Source organism: Gossypium arboreum, unplaced genomic scaffold, assembly GCF_025698485.1.
Source record: "Gossypium arboreum isolate Shixiya-1 unplaced genomic scaffold, ASM2569848v2 Contig00268, whole genome shotgun sequence".
NCBI classification, from domain to species: domain Eukaryota; kingdom Viridiplantae; phylum Streptophyta; class Magnoliopsida; order Malvales; family Malvaceae; genus Gossypium; species Gossypium arboreum.
Genome location: NW_026440384.1, coordinates 63,761 through 83,186, shown reverse-complemented (window position 1 = coordinate 83,186; position 19,426 = coordinate 63,761). Strand labels below are relative to the sequence as shown.

General features: G+C 34.3%; 1 long non-coding RNA gene and 1 pseudogene across 1 annotated transcript; both read right to left on the bottom strand.

Annotated features, from left to right (window-relative positions):
* Positions 1-1,842: 1,842 nt before the first annotated feature.
* Positions 1,843-19,180, bottom strand: LOC128288721 (RHOMBOID-like protein 10, chloroplastic; annotated as a pseudogene).
* Positions 9,736-10,338, bottom strand: LOC128288720 (uncharacterized). Its single transcript, XR_008278788.1, has 2 exons — positions 10,091-10,338; positions 9,736-10,005 (listed from the first exon to the last, which is right to left on the bottom strand). It is a non-coding gene; the product is annotated as an uncharacterized LOC128288720 (long non-coding RNA).
* Positions 19,181-19,426: the final 246 nt, after the last annotated feature.

Below are 19,426 nucleotides of genomic sequence, written 5' to 3'. Positions count from 1 at the left end.
CAAAAGCTTGAGCAGAAAACTGTTCGAAGAATTATGGGCAAGCTGGGTTTGATTAACATCTACACTCCAGCTTGAGGGGAAGTGTTGGAATTCCTTAAATTAAGCAGATTTTCTACCTTAGTTCTAGGAATTTCCTTGTACTATTAGCCATAATCAAATTACTAATTTTTAGGAATAGGCTAATTTCTAGAGATTATTTCCTTTTATTTTCCTGCTATTCTTTAAAAGGCTGTATTCAGATTAGAAGAAATAAGAATTATTCTTTCCTAAACTTGTTCATATAGCCCGGTTTATTGACATGTCTTTTACAGTTCCTCCGACTCTCAAACATTGAATTGCGAAAGCTTTGACTCATACCGTGTTTGGGAAAATAACTTGTGCCATGTGCTGCAGATCTTCTTTGGCATCTCTGATCAAACCTCTGTCTCAAGACGAACACAGCAACAAAACCAACTTAAACAGCCAAGAGATTGTAAAATGAGAAAAGACTGGCGATAAAAGCAAACGATTGATTTCCCAAGCAAAAAAAGAAAAACAAAACAAAAAGAAAGAAAACCTAGATTTTAAAAGCGGACAATCATTAGTTGGAACAGGTTAATCTTATTTCGAATAACTTCAAGATGACTTACTAATCCAGAGATTGCACCTAATGCACCAATTGCAGGTGCTTTGCACAACCAGCAATCTATAAGATACTGTAATGAGTTTAAGAGTTGTTACTTGAAAGAGAAGAGGTGAAGTAAACTACAAGGAATCTCCTTGGACCGCTTAAATTTCCATAGTAGGTCCAACAGAATTCAAAGAATAACAATTGACCTGAAAACAACAAATTCTATTAAATCAAATATAGAAATAAACTTCCTAGTTGAGAAATTTGAAATCATCTAATTCGAAACCGTACCATAAGGCTTCCAATATTAGCATGCAAAAGAGAAGATGTGGCCAACCTCCAAATCTCTCTTTTGTAAATAAGACAATTGAACCCCTAACAATGTAAGGTATTCTTCCCGTGGAGGAGTTTATCCTTCTGAATTTGCTGAGAGCCCGACTGCTTTAAGATGCCTGCACTAGGCATGGGCTTGCAGAGTCGAGAGCACCACGGTTGACGGAGATATGAACTGTAAAACTCACTGGAGAGTTGTCAATATGGTGTGTAACATTAATTATGGAAATCATTTATGTGAGGAGGCTTGAAGCACCAACCTAAGGCATATAGACAACCTACTTGCAAGTATACCACTTGACCCTCCCTGCATGTAGTTCAAGTGGTATTTTCTCAAAAATCTAATATAATTCCTTAATTTTATTGTGTACGATTAACTCATGCAGCAAACGCAGTTATATTTTTTCTATTAGTAAAGATAAACAGCAACTTCTATTTCACTAACACTAAATGATAATCTAAAGTGGTAGGTGCTGGTCTGGTGGATATGCATAATGCCATATAAGGAATTTTTATAAATGTTAGCATTAATTAAGTTTCCCATTTTTTAACGGATATGATTAAGTGTAATAATCATAAATCAATGGTCAAGATTCAATGAGCTTCAATATAAAAAAAGGGCCATCTTCACTCCAAACTTCACTACACTACAGATATCAGAAAACAGATTGTTTTGCTAAATTGCAATACAGAAATGGTGGTGAACTCTGAACGGTCAGTGATGTGTCAGAATATAGATAGGGAAATCACCATCATCCCCTTGATTATTTTCTGGTAAATCACTGGTTCGATTAGAATTCACTTCTACCTTGCAAACCCCTTGCTATACTTTGCATATAATATAGCTGCAACCAATTTAAATCAGAGCCTGTGTCACAATTGTCAATACTTAAACTAGTTCATTGAGGTTTCAGCTTTCTGTCAGTAAGGTAAAAGATGGTTTTCAGTCTGAGAATATTCTTTGGCCATTGCTGGCCATAGATTCATACTTCCATGAAGGTCCTACAGACCAGTAAACTGCTGCTCCTCAACTCAAGCCTCCTATCTGGAATTGTAAGTTAAGATATGAAACAATCTTGGAAGTTAAACTGAAAATGTCCGTATTAATGAAGTATGAGGAGATTCTTATGATACACAAACGTTACTTTAAATACAGGTATACTACTGACATGATCAACATTCATTAGCACCGAGCGCAGAAATTTAAGAGCAAAAGCACTTAATGCGCTAGGAAAGTAGGCTGGAGGATTACTAGATACTATGATTTTCTTCAAGGAAATCATTGTATCAAGCAGTATCATAGCAGAAACTTGAATAAATCTAGACTTACGAAGGCATCTAACTCTAGGGACTGCATTTGGTATGTATGAGACGGGGATTTTGATAGGTAATTATATGGTTTTAGGTTCTCAAACATAGAGCAGTGAAACCTTAGAATCATACTGGATTTATGGAAATAATTTGTGCTGTGTTGCAGATCTTCTTCGGCATCTCTGATCATACCTCTATATCTCGTTACAAACACAGAAACAGAACCAACCTAGACAGCCAAGAGAATGTCAAATGAGACAAAGACACGCAATAAAAGCAAACAATCTATTTCAAAAGAAAATGAAAAAAGAAAACCTAAATTTTCAAGGGAGACATTCATTAGTTGGAAGAGGTTCTTATGAACATTAATCTTATTTTTCGAATAAGTTCGAGGTGACTTTCTAATCTAAATATTGTGCCTGATGTACCAACTGCGGGTGCTTGGAAGAACCAGTAACAGCGGCACCTACTTTTCTTTGACAGAGTGAAAATACAATATACATAACCAGTAATCAAATATCAACCCACAGTTTCTAAAACTACAACGAAACCAAAGCAAGCTTCCCTTGTGTTGCCAATTGTGCAACATAAATTCTGAATATTATATAATTTACTTTTCATTTTTATACAGACAATTCAATCTTTTGTTGAATGAACATGTAATTGTTTTCACAAGCGAAATTACAACACATTAACATCTATAAGGGTGTTGGGCAATTTCCTTGTGTTAAATGAATTTCTCCTGTAAGTATCTATCTTGGATGATCCACTAAAACTCTTTTCTTTGTTCTTCCGCATTGAAGAATAAGTAAGACGAACACGAAGGACAGACAGCGTCGTTTGCAAATCGAAAATTGCCAGTTCTCATGAGTTTGGAAGTTGTTTCAGCCCATACATGCTTCAATCTAGACACATTACATAGATGGAAGAGTTTCTGAATGACATAAGAACCAAAGAATCAATCTTTTATTCTCTCGTTTTTTGTTTTTTTTTTTTAAAAAGATAAATTTGATGGGATTTGTCAACTGGGAAATGGAAAGTAATAGATGGGGAACCTTGAAGGCGGAGCTGGTGGCGGGAGAAGCAGCTGTGGTGATGTGGCACAGCTGAAACCATCAACCCAACAACCAACACCAGAGAAGAACAGTGTCTCAGCGAAACCAAACTGCCCTTTGAGTAATCGAAAACCTTGGTAAAAGCAATAATTTTGCAGTACTTTTTTGAAATTTCATATTTTTTAAAAACTCTAAATTCAATTTAAAATTAACCTGCAATTGAGTAAAATGAAAAGGAAAAAGGTTCATATACTACTAGTTTATTTTGGTTGAAATTAGCTTATAATCTCCTTACTTTACAAAATTAGAATTTAGTTCCCCTACTTGTACTTGTATTTTTAGATTTAATTTTCTACTTTTTAAGACCATTAATATTATTTTAATTTTTAATTATGTTTCTATGACAATTTGAAATAAAAATTATTTGATAAATAATAATTAGTACTATTAAGTATAATATATTAAGTATAAGTATATAATTAGTTATATATAGCATATATTTTCTTTATATATTTATTTGTATATTATTATATTATTTATATATTATTATATATTATTAATATATTTAAATTATATATTTAAATGATAAATAATAATAAAATAAACAAATCAAATCTTATTTATTATATTAATTCTATAATTTGAATTTTCAAAATGGAATAGTGATAGGGATAGGATTTTGTTTAGAAATAAGGAATAAAGAAATTATAGATAAATCCAGCGACACTTTCTTAAATCCAAGTGATCTTTTCGTAAGTGTTTGCCCTCGATCCAATCGAGAGATCGAATTGATTATAGAAACATGAGCTTAATTAGTCGATTTATTAGTGAACAAGGAAAAATATTATTTAGGAGAGTAAATAGATTGACCTTAAAACAACAACGATTAATTACTATTATTGTAAAACAAGTTAGTATTTTATCTTTGTTACCTTTCTTAATAATGAGAAAGTTTGAAAGGGTGAGTCGACTACTAGAACTACTACCCTTAGAACCAAAAATAAATAGGCTTATCCTTCAATTGATTCAACATTATCGAGGCGTGGTCGGTGCTTTTGTCAAAAATTCAATAACCAAAATAGTAGTGTCATAAGAAAAATAAATAAAGAATCGAATCCGATTCGGAAGAAAAAATCTTTTTTATTGATCTTCGCTCATCTTGTTTTGATGACCTTATCAAAATCAAAACTTTTATCATATTAATTTTACTTTACCTTCCCGAGTTCATTCTCGAGAACCCCATTTCATTCAAAGCATTTCATTGGATTCCTTTCGATCTCCTTATTTTCTAATTTCATTGGAAATCATATAAAGAATTTCTTATTTGAGATAGCTATTTGTGCAAGTATTTTACTATTCGAAGCAAATCTTTCTTGTATAGATTGTATATTAATCTACGATAACTCTAGGATACCCCCTACGCAAATTATTACATTTATTTGAGTGATCCACAAACAATGAAAATCCTTTCTTTCCTATCTCTATCTTCATCTCTATCCCGTGAGCTAAAACCTAAGCTCTTATTCTTTGTTGAGTAATAGTTCGAGTAAGTCTTGAATAAGCCCCAAAAGCTTGAAGCAAATAAACTAATTTTTGTTTGACATCTCGAGCTATATATCCGCTTTAATTCGGTCATTGAATAAAAGAAATTTTGATGAATAACTAATTATTTCTATAATAGCCAGTTCGGGCCCTAGTTGGAATAGTAGTTTGGGACAAATTAGTCAGAAAAATATTTTAATATTATTTTCGGTGTTTTACGATATGTGTTTAAACATGTGTGAAGTTTCGTATGAAAATTTTATCATTTGTGCTTAATTTGATAAAAGGACCTAATCGCGTAAATTGTAAAATTGGCCTTCTAATTGTTAAAGTGCCTATTTGCTATGTCTCCTTAATTGTGAGGTCCTTATGTGGTTATTTGACCATGGATTTTATTAAATGACATAAATGGACATTAGTTGGTGGAATTTTAATGATATTAATAAGGTTATTTAAGTAAAATGTATATTAATGTTATTAGATTAATTAAACAAACATGAAAATTAAGCCATTATCATCATCTTGCTTGAAATTCAAAGAAAAAGAAAGGAAAAAGAGATAGTTAGGGTTCTTTAGTTCAAGCATCAATTAAGGTATGAGTTTTGTTCCGCTTTTGATAATTTCTACATTTTTGTAATCGTTGCTTAAGTTCTATCAAGCCCATGCTTCAATTTCTTAAATTTATTATGATTTTAAGATGTGCCATTGTTGATAATGTGAGTTTTATGAAGCTTGATGATATTAAATGGAAGATAGGTGTTAGATTACTAAGTTTTGTCTTTGAATTTTGATTAATTTGAGTAATTTGGACTAAATTGTAAAAATAAGATTTTGAGGGACTAAATGTGAAATAAATGATAAATATGGGCTGATAGGACCATAGGAAAATTCGAATAAGGCATGGTTTTGATGAATTTTGTATATTTGGTGTTTTGTGTAATAAGGACTAAAATGTCAAAATGTGTAATTTTATGGGCTAAAGTGTAAAAATGCCCAAAGATGTGTTTGTGTATTAAATTAAATGTGTTGGTGATTAAATGCATTAATTTTGAATATATATAGATCAATAAAGGAGAAATTTGGACCTAGATCGAGGCAAAAACAAAGTGCTTTCGATTGATCGACTAATATCGTCATTTTTACGTTCGGTAAGTTCATGTATAATACATATTGTTTGTATAATGTTTGTATGTGATGAAATAAATAGAAATGAGATTGAGAAGTTGGAGTATGTGAAATGTGAATCGAATTTGAGGCGCTAAGTGTAGAGAAATGAAATAACTACGACTATTAAAATGGCATTAAGTGTGCGATGTTATTATAGTTGCTGCTAATTAATTGGCACTAAGTGTGCGAGTTTATTGAATGTTCAAGTATGATCGAATGAAGTAGTGCATCGAGCATCGAGTGATAAATGTGATAGACAAAAAGCGTGATTATCTGGTATGTCTGGAACCTATGTGGTTGATGATATTGAGTATGAAGTAGATGAAAGGTTATGTAAATGAAGGATGAGATAAGTTGCATTAAAAGTTAGCTAATTGCTAAAATTATATTTTAATTGATGAGTTAAATGTGTTATATCATGAACTTACTAAGCTTTAAAACTACGTTAAATGTTCTGTTTCTACGTGTTATAAAGCTAGCTGATTCGGGGATCGTCGACAACTCACCACACTATCGAACATCTATTTTGGTACCATTTTGAGAGTTGTATATTTGGTATATGGCATGTATAAGCTAAAATATTTTGGTATATTTTGTGATGTGAATATCTAGCCATGAGATTTGGCTTATAAATATTGGTATGTATGACCTTTTAAAATTTAAATAAAATGATGTGGTGTATATGTTTAATGTGTTTTTCATATAGCAAATGGATCCCAAGCAGCGATAGCTAATGATGTTGAGACAATGCACCCTCAAGAGGGTCAGCAGAGATCTAGGCAGAATCTAGAAATCTAGTAGTCGGGGAGGCTAATAATGACCAGGTGGTTCACGAATTCGTCGAACAATCACGCTCCAACAACCTCCACCCCACCTATTCCTCAACAAGTTTGGTTGTGCCACAAGTAATAGATCTGATTCGATTGAATAAGCCACTGTTGATAAGATTCGTAAACATGAGGTGAAGAGTTTCGAGCTACGGTTGATGATGATGCTTGAGTTTTGAGTTTTTGAGAATACTATCCAAGTATTTGATGAGTTTTCCTATACTCCATATGAATGTATCAAATGTGTAGAATTCTTGCTTAGAGACAATGTATATCACGGTGGAAACGTTGACATCGGGTTCCTAGGGACCGGTTTGAGAATTCTTTCAGACCAAGTTCCAAAATAGTACATAAGCAGAGATTCCTCGATCGAAAAATAAAGAGTTTCGGAATTGAAACAAGGCGGGATAATGTAATAGAATCTGAAAAGAGAATAAATAATCTATAAATCCGGTCTTAACAAAAGTAATAGAAAAAGAGTTTTGAGTAAATAAAATATATGGAGAATAAGGATAAATGATGCTTAAGTGGTTTAAAATAAATAGTGTATAAGAATGATTAAAACGAATAAATAAATAAGAATCTCAAATAGATAATATAGACAAACTTGAAGTAAATAATAATAAAACAGTTTGTAATAAACTATATGTGAAAACTTTGAATATATAAAATAATTTTAACTACATAATATATATAAATTTAAAATATATATATAAAACTTTAAAATAACTATATACATAAAATCATAAAATAAATAATATATAAGATAATTTGAAGTAATATATAATAAAACCGTTTAAAGTAGCTAATTAAAAAATATACTCATAACCTAAAATAATATACAATAACAATTTGAAAAGAATACCATAAATCAGTTTTAAATAAATGGTTCATAAAATGATTTTAAGAGAACTAATATATATATATATATATATATATATATATATAAAAATAAAAGATCTAAAATAAAATATATAATGGTTTGACAGAATACATATTTTTCTAAAGAATAAGCAAGCAAAATATGCCAAATGGTTTGACATTAGAAGGTTTATGACCAAATTAAAATAAAATTAAATTAAAGGGACAAATTTAAAAGAAAGGACTGAATGGAATGCATGCAAAGAAAGAGGACTTATAAGAGAATATCCCGCCCTTATCGCTTTATATCATGCAGGACCAAATCGACTAGTGTAAAATCCATGGGGCCAAATTAAAGCGCAAAATTAAGAGCCAAGGGGTGTTGAAAGCGGTAGTAAAGCTGAAGGACCCATAGTGCAAATGCCCCACTTTTGCCTTGAAAACAACTCTGCCGTTTCATGTTTTTTTAAGGCCAATTTTCATCTTTTTATTTTTTTATTTTTTGCATTCTTTTCTTTTAGAAAGAAACAGAGTTCTTTAACTCTCCCTCTCCCTTTTCCTTTGGCCAAGGGCCACGTTGTCCGTCCTTTCCCATGCCATCAAATCCGGTGGCCGGTGATGCAAGAAGGACCTTTAGCCCTTTTTGAACAGATCCAGGATGAACCCCTCCATGCCCGAAGATCGAAAGAAAAAGGCCCTTTCTCACCTTTCATGCCCGATTTCGACCGTGGAAAGAAACTTCCGACGACGGGCCACAAGGTAACTCAGGTGAGCCTTTCCTTTTTCTTTTATTCTTTATGCCCACTCTTGTTTAATAGATTTTTAAGTACAGATAAAAAGAAATTGAAAAGGAATTGAACGAAATGAAAAAATCGAGAAGATAAACTCGAATATGAACCTTTGTATATATTTTTGATTCTGGTGTTCCTTCTTTTTTCTTCCTCTCCCTTTACAAAATTTCTCCTTCGGTTTTATAACTGATTATAATAACAAATAAAAAATGCAACCATTCTCTTCTTGCTGCTGCTTTTTGTTGGTGTTTGCAGGGTATGGGTGTGTCAGGCATGAAGGAGCATATGCGGTGGTGGTCGCGAGAGACTATTGGTTGGCAGAGTGTCTGCTTTGACTTGCTGTTTTCTCTTCTGGGGCTAGAATTTGGGCTTTAGGATTTGTATTTAATGGGTTTGGTCTTTTAGTTTGGGCTGGGCATAATTGGGCTTGTACAACTTACTCATCCAATTATTGCGCCTGATGTACCAACTGCTGCTTTGAAGAACCAGTAACTTGTAGCGGCACCTAGTTTTCTTTGACTGAGTCAAATATACTTCCATGTAGGTCCTATAAGCCAGGACACTGGTGCTCCTCCAAGACGCCACATAGCTGAAATTGTAAGTTTAGATTTTGAACAATTTCGGAAGTAAAACTCTAACTGTCAGTATTAACGAAGAATGGTGATTCTTATGATACGTAACCGTTACTTTAAATAGCGGTATACTACAAGCACACGTGTAATAGTTAAAACTTACGTGTCAATTATCAATGCCTATTGACATAAGCCCAATAGCATGCATCATCAACATTCATTACTAACATCCGAAATGCAGGCGCAAAAGCATTTGATGCGTTAAGAAAAGTCCGCTTGAGGACGGTAGAGACTACACCTTTTTTCAGAGTAGTCATTGTATCACACCAGTAACATAACAGAAACTTGAATAAATCTAGACTTACTAAGGCAACAACTCTAGGGACTGCATTCGGTATATATGAGACGGGTTTATTGACATGGCTTCATACGGTTCCTCCAAATCTCAAATATTGAATTGCAAAAGCTTTGAATCATACCGTGTTTGGGAAAATAACTTGTGCCATGTGCCAGATCTTCTTGGTTATCTCTGATCATACCTCTGTCTCAAGACAAACACCGCAACAAAACCAACTTTGACAGCCAAGAGATTGTCAAATGAGACAAATTCGGGCGATAAAAGCAAACAATTAATTTCCCAAGCAAAAAACGAAAAGAAAACCTAGATTTTAAAAGCGGACAATCATTAGTTGGAAAAGGTTCTTAAGAACATTAATCTTATTTTGCGAATATGTTCGAGATGACTTACTAATCCAAAGATTGCACCTAATGCACCAACAGCAGGTGCTTTGCAGAACAAGCAATTTATAAGGTACTGTAACGAGTTTAAAAGTTGTTACTTGAAAGAGCAGAGGTGAAGAAAACTACAAGGAATCTCCTTGGACCGCTTAAATTCTCCATCGTAGGTCCATCAGAATTCAAAGAATAACAACTGACCTGAAAATAAAAAATTCTATTAAACCAAATATATAAATAAACTTCCTAGTTGAGTAATTTGAAACCATCTAATTTGAAGCCATACCATAAAGCGTCCAATATTAGCATGCAAAAGAGAAGATGTGGCCAATCTCCAAATCTCTCTTTTGTCAATGAGGCAGTTGAAACCTTAACAATGTAAGGTATTCTTCCCATGGCGGAGTTTTATCCTTCTGAATTTGCTGAGAGCCCAACTGCTTTAAGAGGCCTGCCGTAGGCATGGGTTCACAGAGAGGACAGCACCTCGGTTGATGGAGATATGACCTGCAAAACTCACTGGAAAGGTGTTAATATATAGTGTAACATTAATTATGGAAATCATTTACGTGTGAGGCTTGAAGCACCAACCTAGGGCATATAGGCAACCTACCTGCAAGTATGATACCACATGAGCCTCCTGAATGTAGCTCAAGTGGTATTTTCTCAAAAATCTAATACAATTCCACAATTTTATTGTGTATGATTAACTCATGCACCAAAGCGGTTATATTTTTTGTAATAGTAAAGATAACAGCATCTTCTATTTCACTAACTCTAAATGATAATCTAAAGGGGCAGGTGGTGGATACGCATATTGCCATATAAGAATTTTATAAATGTTAGCATTAATTAAGTTTCCCTTTCTTTTAACGGATATAATTAAGTGTAATATTCATAAATGAACGGTCAAGATTCAATGAGCTTCAATATAAGAAGGGCTATCTTCACTTCAAACTCCACTACACTACAGATATCAGAACACAGATTGTTTTGCAAAAATGCAACACAGAAATGGTGGTGAACTCTGAACGGTCAGTGATTTATCAGAAAATAGCTAGGGAAATCATTATCATCCCTTCGATTGTTTCGTGTAAATCACTGATTCGATTAGAATTAACTTCTACCTCGCAAACCCTTGTAATACTTTGCATAAAGTATATCTACAACCAATTTAAATTAGAGCCGGTGTCACAGTTGTCAATACTTAAGGCCAGTTTAGCATTGCTTCTAAGAAGCACTTTTCGGACAAAAAACACTTTTGAGATAAAAGCATTGCTAAAAAGATGCTTTTTGAGAGAAAAAGTACTTTTCAAAACCCAAAAATTGGACCAAAACTGCCTTTGACAGAAGCAGAAAATCTTAGCTTTTTGCCCAAAAGTGCTTCGTAGAAGCAATGCTAAAAACTGGCCGTTAGACTGATTCATCAAGGTTTCAGCTTTCTGTCAGTAAGGTAAAAACTGGTTTTCAGTCTGAGAATATTCTTTGGCCATTTCTGGCCATAGATTCATACTTCCATGCAGGTCCTACAGACCAGTAACTGCTGCTCCTCAAATCAAGCCTCCTATCTGAAATTGTAAATTAAGATGTTAAACAATTTCAGAATAAAACTGTAAATGTCTGTATTAATGAAGAATATGGAGATTCTTACAATACATAATCGTTACTTTAAATACGGGTATACTACAAGTACACGTACAAGAAGGCATTGTAGTTGAGACTTACATAACCACAGTTATCGACGCCTCTTGACATAAGCCTAATAACCTGCATGATCAACATTCATTACCACTGAGCTTGGAAAATAAGAGCAAAAGAACTTGATGCACTAAGAAAGTAGGCTGGAGGATTACTAGATACTACAATTTTCTTCAAGGAAATCATCGTATCAAGCAGTAACATGGCAGAATAAATCTAGACTTACGAAGGCATCTAACTCTAGGGACTGCATTTGGTATGTATGAGACTGGATAAGATATTATATGGTTTTAAGCTCTCAAACATAGAGTAGCGGCTTAGAATCATACCGTATTTGGGGAAAAAACTTGTGCTATGTGCTGCATATCTTCTTTGGCATCTCTGATCATACCTCTATGTCTCAATACAAACACAGCAACAGAAACAACCTAGACAACCAAGAGAATGTCAAATGAAACAAAGACTGGCAATAGAAGCAAACAATTGATTTCACAAGCACAAAAAAAGTAGAAGAAGAACAAAGAAAACCTAAATTTTCAAGGCAGACAATCATTAGTTGGAACAGGTTCTTATGAACATTAATCTTATTTTGCGAATAAGTTCGAGATGACTTACTCATCCAATTATTGCGCCTGATGTATCGACTGCGGGTGCTTTGAAGAACCAGTAACTTGTAGCGGCACCTAGTTTTCTTTGACTGAGTCAAAATCGTACTTCCATGCAGGTCCTATAAGCCAGGACACTGCTCCTCCAAGAAGCAGCTGAAATTGTAAGTTTAGATTCTGAACAATTTCAGAGTAAAGCTGTAACTGTCTGTATTAACGAAGAAGTATGGTGATTCTTCAGAAGTAAATCTTTGAATCATACCGTGTTTGGGAAAATAACTTGTGCCATGTGCTGCAGATCTGATCATATATCTCTGTCTCAAGACAAACACAGCAACAAAACCAACTTAGACAGCCAAGAAATGAGACAAATACCGGCGATAAAAGCAAACAATTGATTTCCCAAGCAGAAAAAAAAAAGACATAAAGAAAACCTAGATATTAAAAGGACAATCATTATATGGAACAGGTTCTTATGAACATTAGTCTTATTTTGCGAATATATTCGAGATGACTTACCAATCCAAAGATTGCACCTAATGCACCAACAGCAGGTGCTTTGCACAACAAGCTATTTATAAGGTACTGTAATGAGTTTAAGAGTTGTTACTTGAAAGAGCAGAGGTGAAGTAAACTGCAGGGATCTCCTTGGACCGCTTAAATTCTCCATAGTAGGTCCATCAGAATTCAAAGAATAACAATTGACCTGAAAACAACAAAGTCTATTAAATCAAATATAGAAATAAACTTCCTGGTTGAGAAATTTGAAACCATCTAATTCGAAACCATACCATAAGGCTTCAATATTAGCATGCAAAGAAAGACGTGGCCAACAAATCTCTCTTTTGTCAATAAGACAATTGAACCCCTAACAATGTAATGTATTCTTCCAGTGGCGTAGTTTTATCCTTCTGAATTTGCTGAGAGCCCAACTGCTTTAAGAGGCCTGCCAGGGTGGGTTAAAGTAGAGTCAAGAGCACCTCGGTTGACGGAGATATGACCTGCAAAACTCACTGGAGAGGTGTCAATATATAGTGTAACATTAATTATGGAAATCATTTATGTGTGAGGAGGCTTGAAGCATCAACCTAAGGCATATAGGCAATCTACTTGCAAGTATGATACCACTTGACCCTCCCTGCATGTAGTTCAAGTTGTATTTTCTAAAAATCTAATATAATTCCATAATTTTATTGTCTACGATTAGCTCATGCACAGAAAGCGGTTATATTTTTTGTATTAGTAAAGATAAGCAACTTCTATTTCACTAACACTAAATGATAATCTAAAGTGGTAGGTGCTGGTCTGGTGGATATGCATAATGCCATATAAGAATTTTTATAAATGTTAGCATTAATTAAGTTTCCCATTTTTAACGGATATGATTAAGTGTAATAATCATAAATCAAGGGTCAAGATTCAACGAACTTCAATATAAAAAAGGGCCATCTTCACTCCAAACTTCACTACACTACAGATATCAGAAAACAGGTTGTTTTGCTAAATTGCAATACAGAAATGGTGACGAACTCTGAACGGTCAGATGTATCAGAATATAGCTAGGAAATCACCATCATCCCTTCGATTATTTTCTGGTAAATCACTGGTTCGATTAGAATTCACTCTTCCTTGCAAACCCCTTATACTTTGCATATAATATAGCTGCAACCAATTAAAATCAGAGCCTGTGTCGCAATTGTCAATGCTTACACTGGTTCATCGAGGTTTCAGCTTTCTGTCAGTAAGGTAAAAGTGGTTTTCAGTCTGAGAATATTCTTTGGCCATTGCTGGCCATAGATTCATACTTCCATGCAGGTCCTACAGACCAGTAAACTGCTGCATCAAACTCTAGGAACTGCATTTGGTATGTATGAGACCGGTTTTTTGATGGTTAATTATATGGTTTTAGGTTAGCGAAAACTTAGAATCATACTGGGCTTGTCGAAATAACTTGTGCTGTGTTGCAGATCTTGTTTGGCATCTCTGATCATACCTCTATATCTCGTTACAAACACAGCAACGGAACCAACCTAGACAACCAAGAGAATGTCAAATGAGACAAAGACACGCAATAAAAGCAAAAATCTATTTCAAAAGAAAATCTAAATTTCAAGGCAGACATGCATTAGTTGGAAGAGGTTCTTATGAACATTAATCTTATTTTGCGAATAAGTTCGAGGTGACTTTCTAATCTAAATATTGTGCCTGATGTACCAACTGCGGGTGCTTGGAAGAACCAGTAACTTGTAGTGGCACCTAGTTTTCTTTGACCGAGTCCAAATACAATATGCATAACCGGTAATCAAATATCAACCCACAGTTTCTAAAACTATAATGAAACCAAAGCAAGAGCTTCCTTGTGTTGCCAATTGTGCAACATAAATTCTGCAAATTATATAATTTACTTTTGTTTTTATACAGACAATTCAATCCTTTGAATGAACATGTAATTGTTTTCACAATCACACAATTCCTTGTGTTCAATGAATTCCTCCTGTAAGTACATATCTTGGATGATCCACTATTTCCAGCATTTCCAAACTTTTTCTTTGTTTTTCTGCATTGAAGAATAAGTAAGATCAACACGAAGGACAGATATCATTTCCAAACCTTTTTCTTTGTCCTTCGCATTCACGGGACATAAAACTCACTGTCAATATATAGTGTAACATTAATTATGGAAATCATTTACGTGTGAGGAGGCTTGAAGCACCAACCTAAGGCATATAGGCAACCTACTTGACCACTTGAGCCTCCCATGTAGCTCAAGTGGTATTTGCTCAAAAATCTAATACAATTCTACAACTTTATTGTGTACAATTAACTCATGCACCAAACGCGGTTATATTTTTTGTAATAGTAAATATAACAGCATCTTCTAATGCACTAACTCTAAATGATAATCTAAAGTGGTAGGTGGTGGATATGCCTATTGCCATAGAAGGAATTTTATAAATGTTAGCATTAATTAAGCTTCCCTTTTTTTTAATGGATATGATTAAGTGTAATAATCATAAATGAACGGTCAAGATTCAACGAGCTTCAATATAAGAAAAGGGCTATCTTCACTTCAAACTCCACTACACTGCAGATATCAGAACACAGATTGTTTTGCTAAAATGCAACACAGAAATGGTGGTGAACTCTGAACGGTCAGTGATTTATCAGAAAATAGCTAGGGAACATCCCTTCAAAATTTCTGGTAAATCACTGATTTGATTAGGATTCACTTCTACCTTGCAAACCCCTTGTAATACTTTGCATATAGTATATCTACAACCAATTTAAATCAGAGCCAGTGTCACAATTGTCAATACTTAGGCATTGATTTAAGAAGTACTTTTGGGACAAAAACACTTCTGAGATAAAAGCATTGCTAAACAAGATGCTTTTTGAGAGAAAAAGTGCTTTTCAAAACCCAAAAATTGGCCCAAAAGTGCTTTTGACAGAAGCAGAAAATTTTAGCTTCTCCCCAAAAGTGCTTCTTAGAAGCAATGCTAAAAACTGGCCTTTAGACTGGTTCATCAAGGTTTCAGCTTTCTGTCAGAAGGTAAAAAATACTTGTCAATCTGAGAATAATCTTTGGCCATTGCTGGCCATAGAAAGCATATTTACATGGAGGTCATACAGACTAGTAAATTGCTGCTCCTAAAACCTCCTATCTGAAATTGTAAGTTAAGGTGTTAAACAATCTCGTAAGTAAAACTGTAAATGTCTGTATTAATGAAGTATAAGGAGATTCTTATGATACACAACCGTTACTTTAAATACAGGTATACTACAAGCATGTACAAGAAGGCATTGTAGTTGAGACTTACATAACCACAATTATCGACGCCTCTTGACATTGGCCTAATAACCTGCATGATCAACATTCATTACCACCGAGCTCAGAAAAATAAGAGCAAAAGAACTTGATGCACTAAGAAAGTAGGCTGGAGGATTACTAGATACTACGATTTTCTTCAAGGAAATCATTGTATCAAGCAGTAACATGGCAGAAACTTGATTAAATCTAGACTTACGAAGGCATCTAACTCTAGGGACTGCATTTGGTATGTATGAGACGGGTTTTTGATAAGTGGTTTTAGGCTCTCAAACAGAGTAGCGAAATAACTCAATGTTTGGGGAAATAACTTGTGCTATGTGTTGCATATCTTCTTTGGCATCCAGGCAGCCAGGCAGCAGTTAGCATAGCTCATAACCCTGTACACCATGACCGTACCAAGCATGTGGAAATTGATCGCCACTTTATTACGGAGAAAATTAACAAAGGGGAAGTTTGTGTCATACAAGACAACAAGTAGCAGATGTGTTAACCAAAAGCTTGAGCAGAAAACTGTTCGAAGAATTATGGGCAAGCTGGGTTTGATTAACATCTACACTCCAGCTTGAGGGGAAGTGTTGGAATTCCTTAAATTAAGCAGATTTTCTACCTTAGTTCTAGGAATTTCCTTGTACTATTAGCCATAATCAAATTACTAATTTTTAGGAATAGGCTAATTTCTAGAGATTATTTCCTTTTATTTTCCTGCTATTCTTTAAAAGGCTGTATTCAGATTAGAAGAAATAAGAATTATTCTTTCCTAAACTTGTTCATATAGCCCGGTTTATTGACATGTCTTTTACAGTTCCTCCGACTCTCAAACATTGAATTGCGAAAGCTTTGACTCATACCGTGTTTGGGAAAATAACTTGTGCCATGTGCTGCAGATCTTCTTTGGCATCTCTGATCAAACCTCTGTCTCAAGACGAACACAGCAACAAAACCAACTTAAACAGCCAAGAGATTGTAAAATGAGAAAAGACTGGCGATAAAAGCAAACGATTGATTTCCCAAGCAAAAAAAGAAAAACAAAACAAAAAGAAAGAAAACCTAGATTTTAAAAGCGGACAATCATTAGTTGGAACAGGTTAATCTTATTTCGAATAACTTCAAGATGACTTACTAATCCAGAGATTGCACCTAATGCACCAATTGCAGGTGCTTTGCACAACCAGCAATCCATAAGATACTGTAATGAGTTTAAGAGTTGTTACTTGAAAGAGAAGAGGTGGAGTAAACTACAAGGAATCTCCTTGGACCGCTTAAATTCTCCATAGTAGGTCCAACAGAATTCAAAGAATAACAATTGACCTGAAAACAACAAATTCTATTAAATCAAATATAGAAATAAACTTCCTAGTTGAGAAATTTGAAATCATCTAATTCGAAACCATACCATAAGGTTTCAATATTAGCATGTAAAAGAGAAGATGTGGCCAACCTCCAAATCTCTCTTTTGTCAATAAGACAATTGAACCCCTAACAATGTAAGGTATTCTTCCCGTGGAGGAGTTTATCCTTCTGAATTTGCTGAGAGCCCGACTGCTTTAAGATGCCTGCACTAGGCATGGGCTTGCAGAGTCGAGAGCACCACGGTTGACGGAGATATGAACTGTAAAACTCACTGGAGAGTTGTCAATATGGTGTGTAACATTAATTATGGAAATCATTTATGTGAGGAGGCTTGAAGCACCAACCTAAGGCATATAGACAACCTACTTGCAAGTATACCACTTGACCCTCCCTGCATGTAGTTCAAGTGGTATTTTCTCAAAAATCTAATATAATTCCTTAATTTTATTGTGTACGATTAACTCATGCAGCAAACGCAGTTATATTTTTTCTATTAGTAAAGATAAACAGCAACTTCTATTTCACTAACACTAAATGATAATCTAAAGTGGTAGGTGCTGGTCTGGTGGATATGCATAATGCCATATAAGGAATTTTTATAAATGTTAGCATTAATTAAGTTTCCCATTTTTTAACGGATATGATTAAGTGTAATAATCATAAATCAATGGTCAAGATTCAATGAGCTTCAATATAAAAAAAGGGCCATCTTCACTCCAAACTTCACTACACTACAGATATCAGAAAACAGATTGTTTTGCTAAATTGCAATACAGAAATGGTGGTGAACTCTGAACGGTCAGTGATGTGTCAGAATATAGATAGGGAAATCACCATCATCCCCTTGATTATTTTCTGGTAAATCACTGGTTCGATTAGAATTCACTTCTACCTTGCAAACCCCTTGCTATACTTTGCATATAATATAGCTGCAACCAATTTAAATCAGAGCCTGTGTCACAATTGTCAATACTTAAACTAGTTCATTGAGGTTTCAGCTTTCTGTCAGTAAGGTAAAAGATGGTTTTCAGTCTGAGAATATTCTTTGGCCATTGCTGGCCATAGATTCATACTTCCATGCAGGTCCTACAGACCAGTAAACTGCTGCTCCTCAACTCAAGCCTCCTATCTGGAATTGTAAGTTAAGATATGAAACAATCTTGGAAGTTAAACTGTAAATGTCCGTATTAATGAAGTATAAGGAGATTCTTATGATACACAAACGTTACTTTAAATACAGGTATACTACTGACATGATCAACATTCATTAGCACCGAGCTCGGAAATTTAAGAGCAAAAGCACTTAATGCGCTAGGAAAGTAGGCTGGAGGATTACTAGATACTATGATTTTCTTCAAGAAATCATTGTATCAAGCAGTATCATAGCAGAAACTTGAATAAATCTAGACTTACGAAGGCATCTAACTCTAGGGACTGCATTTGGTATGTATAAGACGGGGATTTTGATAGGTAATTATATGGTTTTAGGTTCTCAAACATAGAGCAGTGAAACCTTAGAATCATACTGGGTTTGTGGAAATAACTTGTGCTGTGTTGCAGATCTTCTTTGGCATCTCTGATCATACCTCTATATCTCGTTACAAACACAGAAACAGAACCAACCTAGACAGCCAAGAGAATGTCAAATGAGACAAAGACACGCAATAAAAGCAAACAATCTATTTCAAGAGAAAATGGAAAAAGAAAACCTAAATTTTCAAGGGAGACATTCATTAGTTGGAAGAGGTTCTTATGAACATTAATCTTATTTTTCGAATAAGTTCGAGGTGACTTTCTAATCTAAATATTGTGCCTGATGTACCAACTGCGGGTGCTTGGAAGAACCAGTAACAGCGGCACCTACTTTTCTTTGACAGAGTGAAAATACAATATACATAACCAGTAATCAAATATCAACCCACAGTTTCTAAAACTACAACGAAACCAAAGCAAGCTTCCCTTGTGTTGCCAATTGTGCAACATAAATTCTGAATATTATATAATTTACTTTTCATTTTTATACAGACAATTCAATCTTTTGTTGAATGAACATGTAATTGTTTTCACAAGCGAAATTACAACACATTAACATCTATAAGGGTGTTGGGCAATTTCCTTGTGTTAAATGAATTTCTCCTGTAAG